Here is an 8948-nt window from a genome sequence, read left to right on the forward strand (position 1 = left end):
GAGGAGAAGAAAAAAAAGAAATACGGGCACAACAACAGCAAACAAACAAGCAGAGACTGAGGCGATGGAAAAGCAGGCAGAAAAAGCGACACTGTTGTGTCTGGACACACACCCCACACAACAGCATCTTCCAGCAGCTTCCACATTTAAAAAGGCAGAAAACAATAAAGACTGAGTTTTGCCTGACATTTCCTGGACATGCCTTCAGCTGGGGATCATTAGGCCACAGCACGCTGGCCTGGACTTGAACTTCTGCATAATGGCCCCAGACAGCTACCGCTACCCTCAGCTGCTGCTGGCATGAAAATGTTGCCTCCACTGCAGCCTGCAGAGCTCCAATAACTAAAAAAAGATCAATGCACAGAACTTGGAAGGTGATCCATGCATTAAGCACTCTGAGCCCCAGGCCCATGTAACACCAGACTGAGCATCCCTGACAGCTGGAGGTGAAAAAAGTTCCTCCAGGCAGCTCAGGACCCTCATCCCAGGTACCCAAAAAGGACACAAGTCCTCCCACACCAAAGCAGCAGGTGACAGCTTTCCTCTCCTACAGGGACACCCCACAGGGAAGCCCGGCCCTGGGCACGCAGCTGTTTCAAGAGAGGAATTGGGGATCAGCAGTGTCACCCTAACTCAAGGTGATGGCGCTCCCACAGTCCTTAGGTGCCGGGCTTGCTGATACCAGATTCCCACCAGGATGGACCAAACAACAATAACAACCACCACCACCAAAAAAAATCAGATTGAAGGCTCTGCAGGAACAGCATTTGTGATAGACATTTCTGGAAACCCACATTATGCTTAAATATCAAGCAAGGAGACAACGTTTTTATGTGCTTAATAGAGCTCTTCAAACCACACATGACCATGTGGCCTAGACTGGCTATTTTAAAACAACATTCAGCTGAGACTTTTGTTTCCAATAGAATAATTTAACACCCAGCTCCCACCGAGTACTTTCACCCCCAGATATGGGAGCAGTTCAGAAAGACTAGGCCAATTTTGCAAACCAGGGTGGGAAATCCAATGACATAACTCACATCAGCTGCCATCCCAGGAGCAGAAACTCCTTCCTGCCCAAAACAGCCCCCAGCACGGACAGGCAGAGCAGCAGCTTCTCCAACAGCCTCTCCCAAACAGCAGCTTTCCTCTTTCTGCTTCTTTTTCCAGCATCCTCTTTTTTTTTTTTTTTTTTTTTTTTGGTTATTGTTCCCTGACTCCAAGTTACTTAAATTTCCACAGGGGGGCTGACATCTTCTGATGAAGATGATCCCTTCGGTGTTATTGTCTGGCTGCCAGCTCCTGGGAACCAGGCGAGGCACAAGGGCGGTTGCTGTTTTTAACCAGTGGCCGCGTCTCACTTGAGTGTTAGGGGAGCTAATGAGAGCTGTGCAGCAGAAGGGAGGGCTGGGAGAAAGCAAACAGGGAAAGCTTTATTTTTACATTTCATTATCGTTATAAGAAAAATGAGCCCTGGACCTTAAGGTGGGCATACAGGGGATTAAAAAAAACAAAAGGCAGAATTACAGGTTTGCAGCTGGAACAGCCTGCTGGCATGTCCTGTGCCCAGGGATGGATAGAAGGGAGGTGCCAGGTCACCTTGCTCTCAAGAAGGTCTGGGAGATATCCCTCACAGACTGTATTAGTGGGTCCCGCTGGGGATGCAGCTGCAGTTCTGGTCAGTCAGGGGAAGCTTTGACAGCCTGACAGAAACATGATGTTCTCCTCAGCTGCTTAAGATCCACCTCACCTTTTAGAAATCAAGACCTGCACCAATTTGCAAGGTATGAGGAGCAGACCACACCAGCCATCCCTGCTGAAATGAATCCCAAAGTATTCACGTATACACACTCTAAAACCATAGAGGAGAATCCTCTGTAGCTTATCCCATCCAACCAACCCCATCCCAGACACAGGACGGGGCTGCATGATGGACCTTCTGTTGGGTGTAAAAGTCTCCTGGCACCCTGGGAGCTCCTTCTCCAGCTCTGAAGGAGGTTCAGGCCACTCAGTGAGTGCTCAGCACCAGGCAAGTTGAAGCCAAATCCAGTCGTCTCTAGAAAAGATGCACAGAGTCAGCAAACCTGACATTATTCTCCTTAAAGCAGCAGGTAAAGGGTTAAAAGGGAAGATTTATGGGCATATATCCCTGCCAGAACCACCAGGTGATCATGTGTACACATTTCTCTACTCTAAGACCTAATTTTCCACCATTTCCCTTGATTTGCTGTTCCTTTTCTCCCATTTCTTTGATTTAGGGCCCAATTATTTCTTGTCCCCTTGCCAGCGAAACAAAATATTTCATAAGCACTCCTGCTGCCTTTCCCCACTCCCTCCCTCCTTTGGATGCTGGTTTCAATGCCTGACTCATGCCTCATGTTCTGCAAAATTTAGAGTATTTTAGTGAACACCTAACGATGATTTTGCCATTTTTCACAGTGATACAAATGGGATTTGGCACCAACGAGCTCGCCGTTGGAATATAAGTGACTCTGTGGCTCCCCACAGCTCTGGCACATCTTTGCAAAGCAGTCCCTGGGGACTGTCACCTGGGCAGGATTTCCTTCTGATGACACTAGGGATGAGCCACATGCCCTGGGCTGGCGGTGACACTCTGTGATGGGACAGGGAGAAGGGCAGACAAGTCAGCTCCACAGCTCATCTAGATCCTGACCAATACAGATATATGAGCGATGCCCTGCAAGAGCTGTGTTGGCAAGAGCAGGACTGTGCTAACACAAGGCAACTTCCAGGATGGACCACATCATCCCTGCGATGCAGCTGCATGCCCATGGAAGAGGTGGAGACTACCATCCCTACACATGTCTAGGGTCTGGTCATTCTCCTTCATGATATAGAAAACAAATTATGCCCTCATTAAAAGCTAAAGAGTAAGGGAAAAAAAAGAAAAAAAATAAAAAGACTCCTGTCTCTGGTGAGTCCCCAGGTCTAAACTTCTAGGCATAATCAAATCTTTCAAGTGGTTCATCACAGTTGGACTCCTGGGACCCACCTCAAAACCGCAGCAAAGGGCAGACGGATTTGAGCAGCAGCCCTTGGGAACAGTTCCAGGCAAACACTCTCCTCTCCCCATGGTTTTACAATAGCTTTCCATCCTTCTTCCTCCCCCCGCCCTGGCTTGCACGATCACAGCACATAAGCATTTCTATAGCATCCTCCTACTAGTTCCCATAATCATCTTCAAACCTGTCACAATACAACATAACCATGAAAAAGACAGTTAAAAGTGCTATTTCAATAATGCCAACCTTTTTCAGGGAAATATATCCATAAAATGAGGTGAGGAAGATTAGGGGGCCAACAGCACAAATCAGATCAGACGTTCCCTAAGCTGCGAGCAGGGAGAAAAAGCTAAAGTTTGCTCCACATCAAATGGAGCAAGGACTCAAAATTGGGTCTCCTGTATTCTGAACTCATGTCTCACACCCTGGTGACCTCTAACTTCCAAGACCATCAGCTGCTTACCTCTACATTCACAACAATTCCTTTAGCCTTTCCCCCATCCCCAAAAGAAAACTTGCTGGACATGAAGCCTTTCCATCCAAACGGCACCTAAAAAATTCCCTTGAAAGCAGTAGCAAAATGGGACCCTGTCAGAAACGACACCCGAAAGCAACAGGAAGCCCTAAGGAGGTTAAAGCAACACACACACACCCCAAAGTGGGCAAACAGGACCTTCACACCCACCACCAGAGCTGTTGGTAGCTTGTTCACACATTTCACGGAGCCTGGAGGACAAGTTGAGCCCTGCGATGCTGTTTAACCACACTAGACTTCTTGCTGCTGTGTTATGGGATTGGGCAACTTCAATTCGAAAGTCTTTGTAAAATAATTGACCACCAAATGCCACCAGAATGAGATCACTTTGGTCTTCCACGACACAAGAAAGGACTGAGATTCGTCATGGGGGATCTTTAACTGAACTTAGGCAGCAGAAAACCAGCCCTAGCCAGAAACATCAAGTAAGAAGGGAAAACAAACCAGGAGGGAACCTGAGAAAGGCACTGCAGATCACCTTGTGCAGAGGTATCCTCCCTTTACTGCTGGGGCTATGTAAGGCAAGACACCTCTATTTTCAGCATGCCCTGGGAAAGGCTTCTGGGAGCCCATCTGCCACTCTGTGGGGCATCAAACCTGCTCTGGACTCCCTCTGAGGAGCAGCCCAGGGCCTTTAAAATCCATTCGCAGCTTGGAGAGGTTTGGAGATCAGTACTCTGCAGACCTGTAAGATTCGGAGCTCTCAGAGGATGCTAACCAGGCTAACCTCATTCCTCTTCATAACTTGGTATGATCAGCTCTGCTAACTGCGTTGGCCTGGGGTTTGCTGGGTCAATGTCACTTTTAATTCATCACATGGCTGCAGCTGGAAGCGTCACCTCCAGGGGAAGGCGACTCACCCTAAGCACGCTGTTTGCCATGGGGCCAGCTAAGTCCTGCCCAGCAGACCAGCTTCCCTTTGAGCTGCCCATCAACCTCGAACAGGATGGACAGTACCCTAAAGCCAACACGCCACAGTTCATATTCCTGGCAAGTACCACTGCAGGGCTTAACTCCCCTGAAAGTATTGGAAATAGTAAAAGCTGGCCATTAGGGCCATTTTATATTGGATAGAGATATTTCACATTGTAAAGCGTGTTTGGAAGAACCGTTACGCTCCCTCCCTTGTCCTTCCTCAGAGGAAAGATGATAAATGTCTAGCGGGTTGTTCGTAGCCCAGGGCAAGGGAAATATAACATCCTCCGTAACAGCCAGAAGTAGTACCAGAGAGCCGAGACATCTCGGAGACAGCACAACCGGCTCGCCCAGCGCTGCGCCAGCGTCAATATACTATCAAATCCAATATGATATCAAACGCAAACCACCTCTGACAAGCCCGCTCCAGGGCCTCTGAACTGCTCTGCCATCATCCCGGGTGCCGAGATGTTTGGGAAAGAGTTGCTCGTTAGAGAGCCTTGCCCTGACCCTGAACGAAACAGCAGCGCCTGGGACTGCTCTCAAGATAACAAGGCTATGGCAGGCAAGCAGCACGGTGCCTCCGTGGGGTTAACTCTGCTGCCGAAAGAAACCCGCTCTCCCATTTGATTTGGCCATTACACAAGCACAGAGAGGAACTGTGTTTGGTCCCCCGAGAGCTCGCTAAGCCAGTATTTCTGTAGGAAACAGCCGCCTGTGCACCAGAATCTAAATATAGTTTTAAAAAATAAAATCAGCCTCTACTCCATCTGATCAAGAGAAGAGTCTTTGGAGGGTAAACCAAGACAGAAGTGCTTGCTCAGATTTATGGGGAGGCTGAATAACAACTTGGAGAGGTCTGAACTGAATCCATCCCTTGAGTGGAAATGTAACTCAATAACTCTGATGTCCAGCTACAGTTTCCTTTGCTGCCTGACAAAATCCCCAAAGGTAGGGAGGAGGAAAGGACCCTTGATGACCTTCATTAGTGACTTAGAGGACAGGACACAGCACACTATCAGCAGTTTTGCAGATGATACAAAACAGGTAGGAATGGTTGGATAGACCAGATGGTTGCTATGAAGATGATTAAGGGCTTGGAGCATCCCACATACAAGGAGAGGCTGAGAAAGCTGGGACTGTTCAGTCCAGAGAAGAGAAAGCTCAAAGGGATCTTAGCCATGTACATAAATACCTCACAGGAGAGGGCAAAGACAACAGAACCAGGCTCTTCTCAGTGCTAACAGGCATAAATTGAAATATAAGAAATTCCATTTATACGCAAGACCTTTTTTTACTGTAAGGGTGATCAAACACCTGAGCAGGTTGCCCAAAGAGTCATCCATCCTTGGAGTGGTTCAGACGCTGACTGGATGTGGTCCTGGACAGCCTGCTTCAGCTGACCCTGCTCTGAGCAGGAGGGTTGGACTAAATCTCCAGAGGTTCCTCCAGCCCCAGCTGTTCCACAATTCTGCTGGATGCAGGATTCAGGGCATCCTATTCTGATGCGGGAATAGGAGGAATGTGGTTATGGCCACAGCAAATCTTCTATCCCGTGTCCCACTTTACCTGATTTTTAACAAAGGTTTGGACTCAAAGAACTCCAGCACTTTCCCCAAAAGAAGCTGTCAAAAAACCTTTACAGGCTTCAGCCTTGGAAGAGCAGATGTTCACCAGAGATCAGTTTTTCCATTCATCCACAGGATGGATCAGATCAAAACAGCAAGGGCAACATAAACCCTAAAACGTGCAGGTCCTTAAAAGCCAGAACATTTCCCAGCCCTTTCTTTGCTAAATTGGGGCAAAAAAAGACAGCATGGAAGATAGATGAAACTTGGTTTACTGGACCCTCCTAATTGAGCTCTAGTGCCTAGGATCAAAGATTAGCTGATTAAAATCCAATTTCAAAGCTTATTAACTTTTGAATGAGAAATGCCGCTATGGTGAGCTTACTCCAGCAGGCTATTTCTGGCTCGGCAGAAGTGGCTGGCAGGGAAAAACAGCTCTTTGCTTATCAGCACCCAGTGTAGACCCAGATGAGGCAGGAGAATTCCACCTCCCCAGACCACTTTAAACATAAACTAAATGAACAAAGGGATTTCCCTTAAGCCACCTACTAAGCTCCTTCGAAAGCCACACAGAGCCATTGTGTTGCATTTCTAAGCCACACAACATTCGCTTCCTTGCAAGATATTCTGGTCAGGCTGGCAACTGCCAGCTCTGTCATGAACTCTGGGTATCTTCAGACCATGTCCTCCTTGTCCAGGTAAAAAGAACAGAATTGAGAAAAGCAGAGGCTTCTGTACCACCACAAGCAGCTCTGTCCCACCGCACAAGGGGCGAGATAACCTGGCACTGAGAGCTGAGGGACATGGCGAGATGAGCCGAGATCTATTTGCCACAGGGTTTTATCCTGAGGGATGTAAATCCCACTCCTAATCTCAGATTTCCTCCAGGCCCCTCAAGTATGTTTTAAAGCATATGAGATACACGGTGGAGCTGTGTCCTGGAGCATCAGGGTTGAACATGTTCCTTATCCTAAGGACAAATGAAGGGTTAAGCACTGCCCTTTGGGGAGACAGTGCATCCCATTCCCTCCTGTTTGAGCTATACCTCACAGCACTGCTTGCAGAGTTTCCCAGATTCTCCCATCCTTTCCAGGCACAACTGTAAAGATGAGAACTGAAACACATAATTGCACAGCAAACTTCTTCAGACACTAAGGGTTCATTTTTTTCGCTGAGGTACACAGTTTTTCAGAACATCTTCCACCTGGGGAGACAGTATTTCAGGCCGCCTGTGCCCAAACAATGGGCTTCACCTCTTTTGCTGAAGGATCAAGTTTATCAGCTGAGTGCAGTAGTTGTCTGCATCAGCTATTGACAGGGTCTCAAACAAATGTAGTGAGGGTGGCAACTGTGAGGCATCGAGGTCTGGGTCTGACCCTTGTCCCACTCACATGGAAACACATGACGTGTCCTCAAAAAGCATCACAACGAGCAGAGGTTAAAACCAAAGCAGGGGAGAAAAGGCAATTCATGCTATTGAACATTAGAGGAAAGGCAGCAGGTAGACTGGGTGACCAAGTTTGCTTTGAAACATGGCTGGTGACAGCTACATGATAAGCACCTCATCTCTCTGGGAAGCACCTTGGTATCTTCTTTTCCCTCTCCTGCTCTACTCCAGTTATACAGATGAGCATGAAGCTGGTAGAAGCCATTCTGACTTCTGGAGGATGAACAGTTGGTGGTCTGGAGGAAGCTCCCTTCACATTTATGTGAACCCTTCAGAAGGATTCACAGAATCACAGAATCACAGAATGTTAGGGATTGGAAGGGACCTCGAAAGATCATCTAGTCCAATCCCCCTGCCAGAGCAGGAACACCTAGGTGAGGTTACACAGGAAGGCGTCCAGGCGGGTTTTGAATGTCTACAGAGAAGGAGAATCCACAACCCCCCTGGGCAGCCTGTTCCAGTGTTCCGTCACCCTCACTGAGAAGTAGTTTCTTCTCAAATTTAAGTGGAACCTCTTGTGTTCCAGCTTGAACCCATTACCCCTTGTCTTACTGTTGGTTGTCACCGAGAAGAGCCTGGCTCCATCCTCCTGACACCCACCCTTTATATATTTATGAACATTGAGGAGGTCACCCCTCAGTCTCCTCTTCTCCAAGCTAAAGAGACCCAGCTCCCTCAGCCTTTCCTCGTAAGGGAGATGCTCCACTCCCTTAATCATCTTTGTGGCCCTGCACTGGACTCTCTCCAGCAGTTCCCTGTCCTTCTTGAACTGAGGGGCCCAGAAATGGACACAATTCCTGCTCTAGCAGATCGGGCCCAGGTTTTCAGAAGAGGGAAGTCAGCTATATCCATGCATCCCTTTGCAATGACCAGCCAGGGATCCAAGGGCTGGTTCCCTTCCGCTGGGGAAGGGAGTAGACTGGACAACAAAAACCAAAAGTCTTCTCCATCCCAGCACACAATGATGGGGAGAGAAAAGGGTATCACAGCATACTTCACCTACGTATGGGGCAGCCAGCAGCGCACAGCTGGGATCCAGTCTCCGAGACGGAGCCCATAGAAAACTCTGAATGTACAGAAAAATATTGGTACGACAATGTAGCAGTACAATACCTCCCCACTGGTGGTGAGGCAGCTATTGCATTGGGGAAAGAGCATGTGTTTCTCCCCCAAGAGAGGCTGGGCAGAGGCTGGAAAGAAAAGGAAGCTTTTTCTATAAGCGACAGGTTTTCCCTTACACAAAACTACCTTTACCAGCCATCTAGCTCTCCTATTACGCAGCCTGTACCACCACAGCAGCTGAAAGAGCTGAGGGTCTCCATGCAGCCTGAGACAGGGCCAGAAAGTCCACAGAGGTTTCACAAGTGTCCCCTTTGAGCTCCAACCACACATTTCCACAACTAGCAACCCTGTTCTCTCTCACAAGCTGCACCGTGTCGCATACTCCAGCAGCGAGTTCC

The sequence above is a fragment of the Caloenas nicobarica genome, chromosome 20 (assembly GCF_036013445.1).
Source record: "Caloenas nicobarica isolate bCalNic1 chromosome 20, bCalNic1.hap1, whole genome shotgun sequence".
Taxonomy (NCBI): domain Eukaryota; kingdom Metazoa; phylum Chordata; class Aves; order Columbiformes; family Columbidae; genus Caloenas; species Caloenas nicobarica.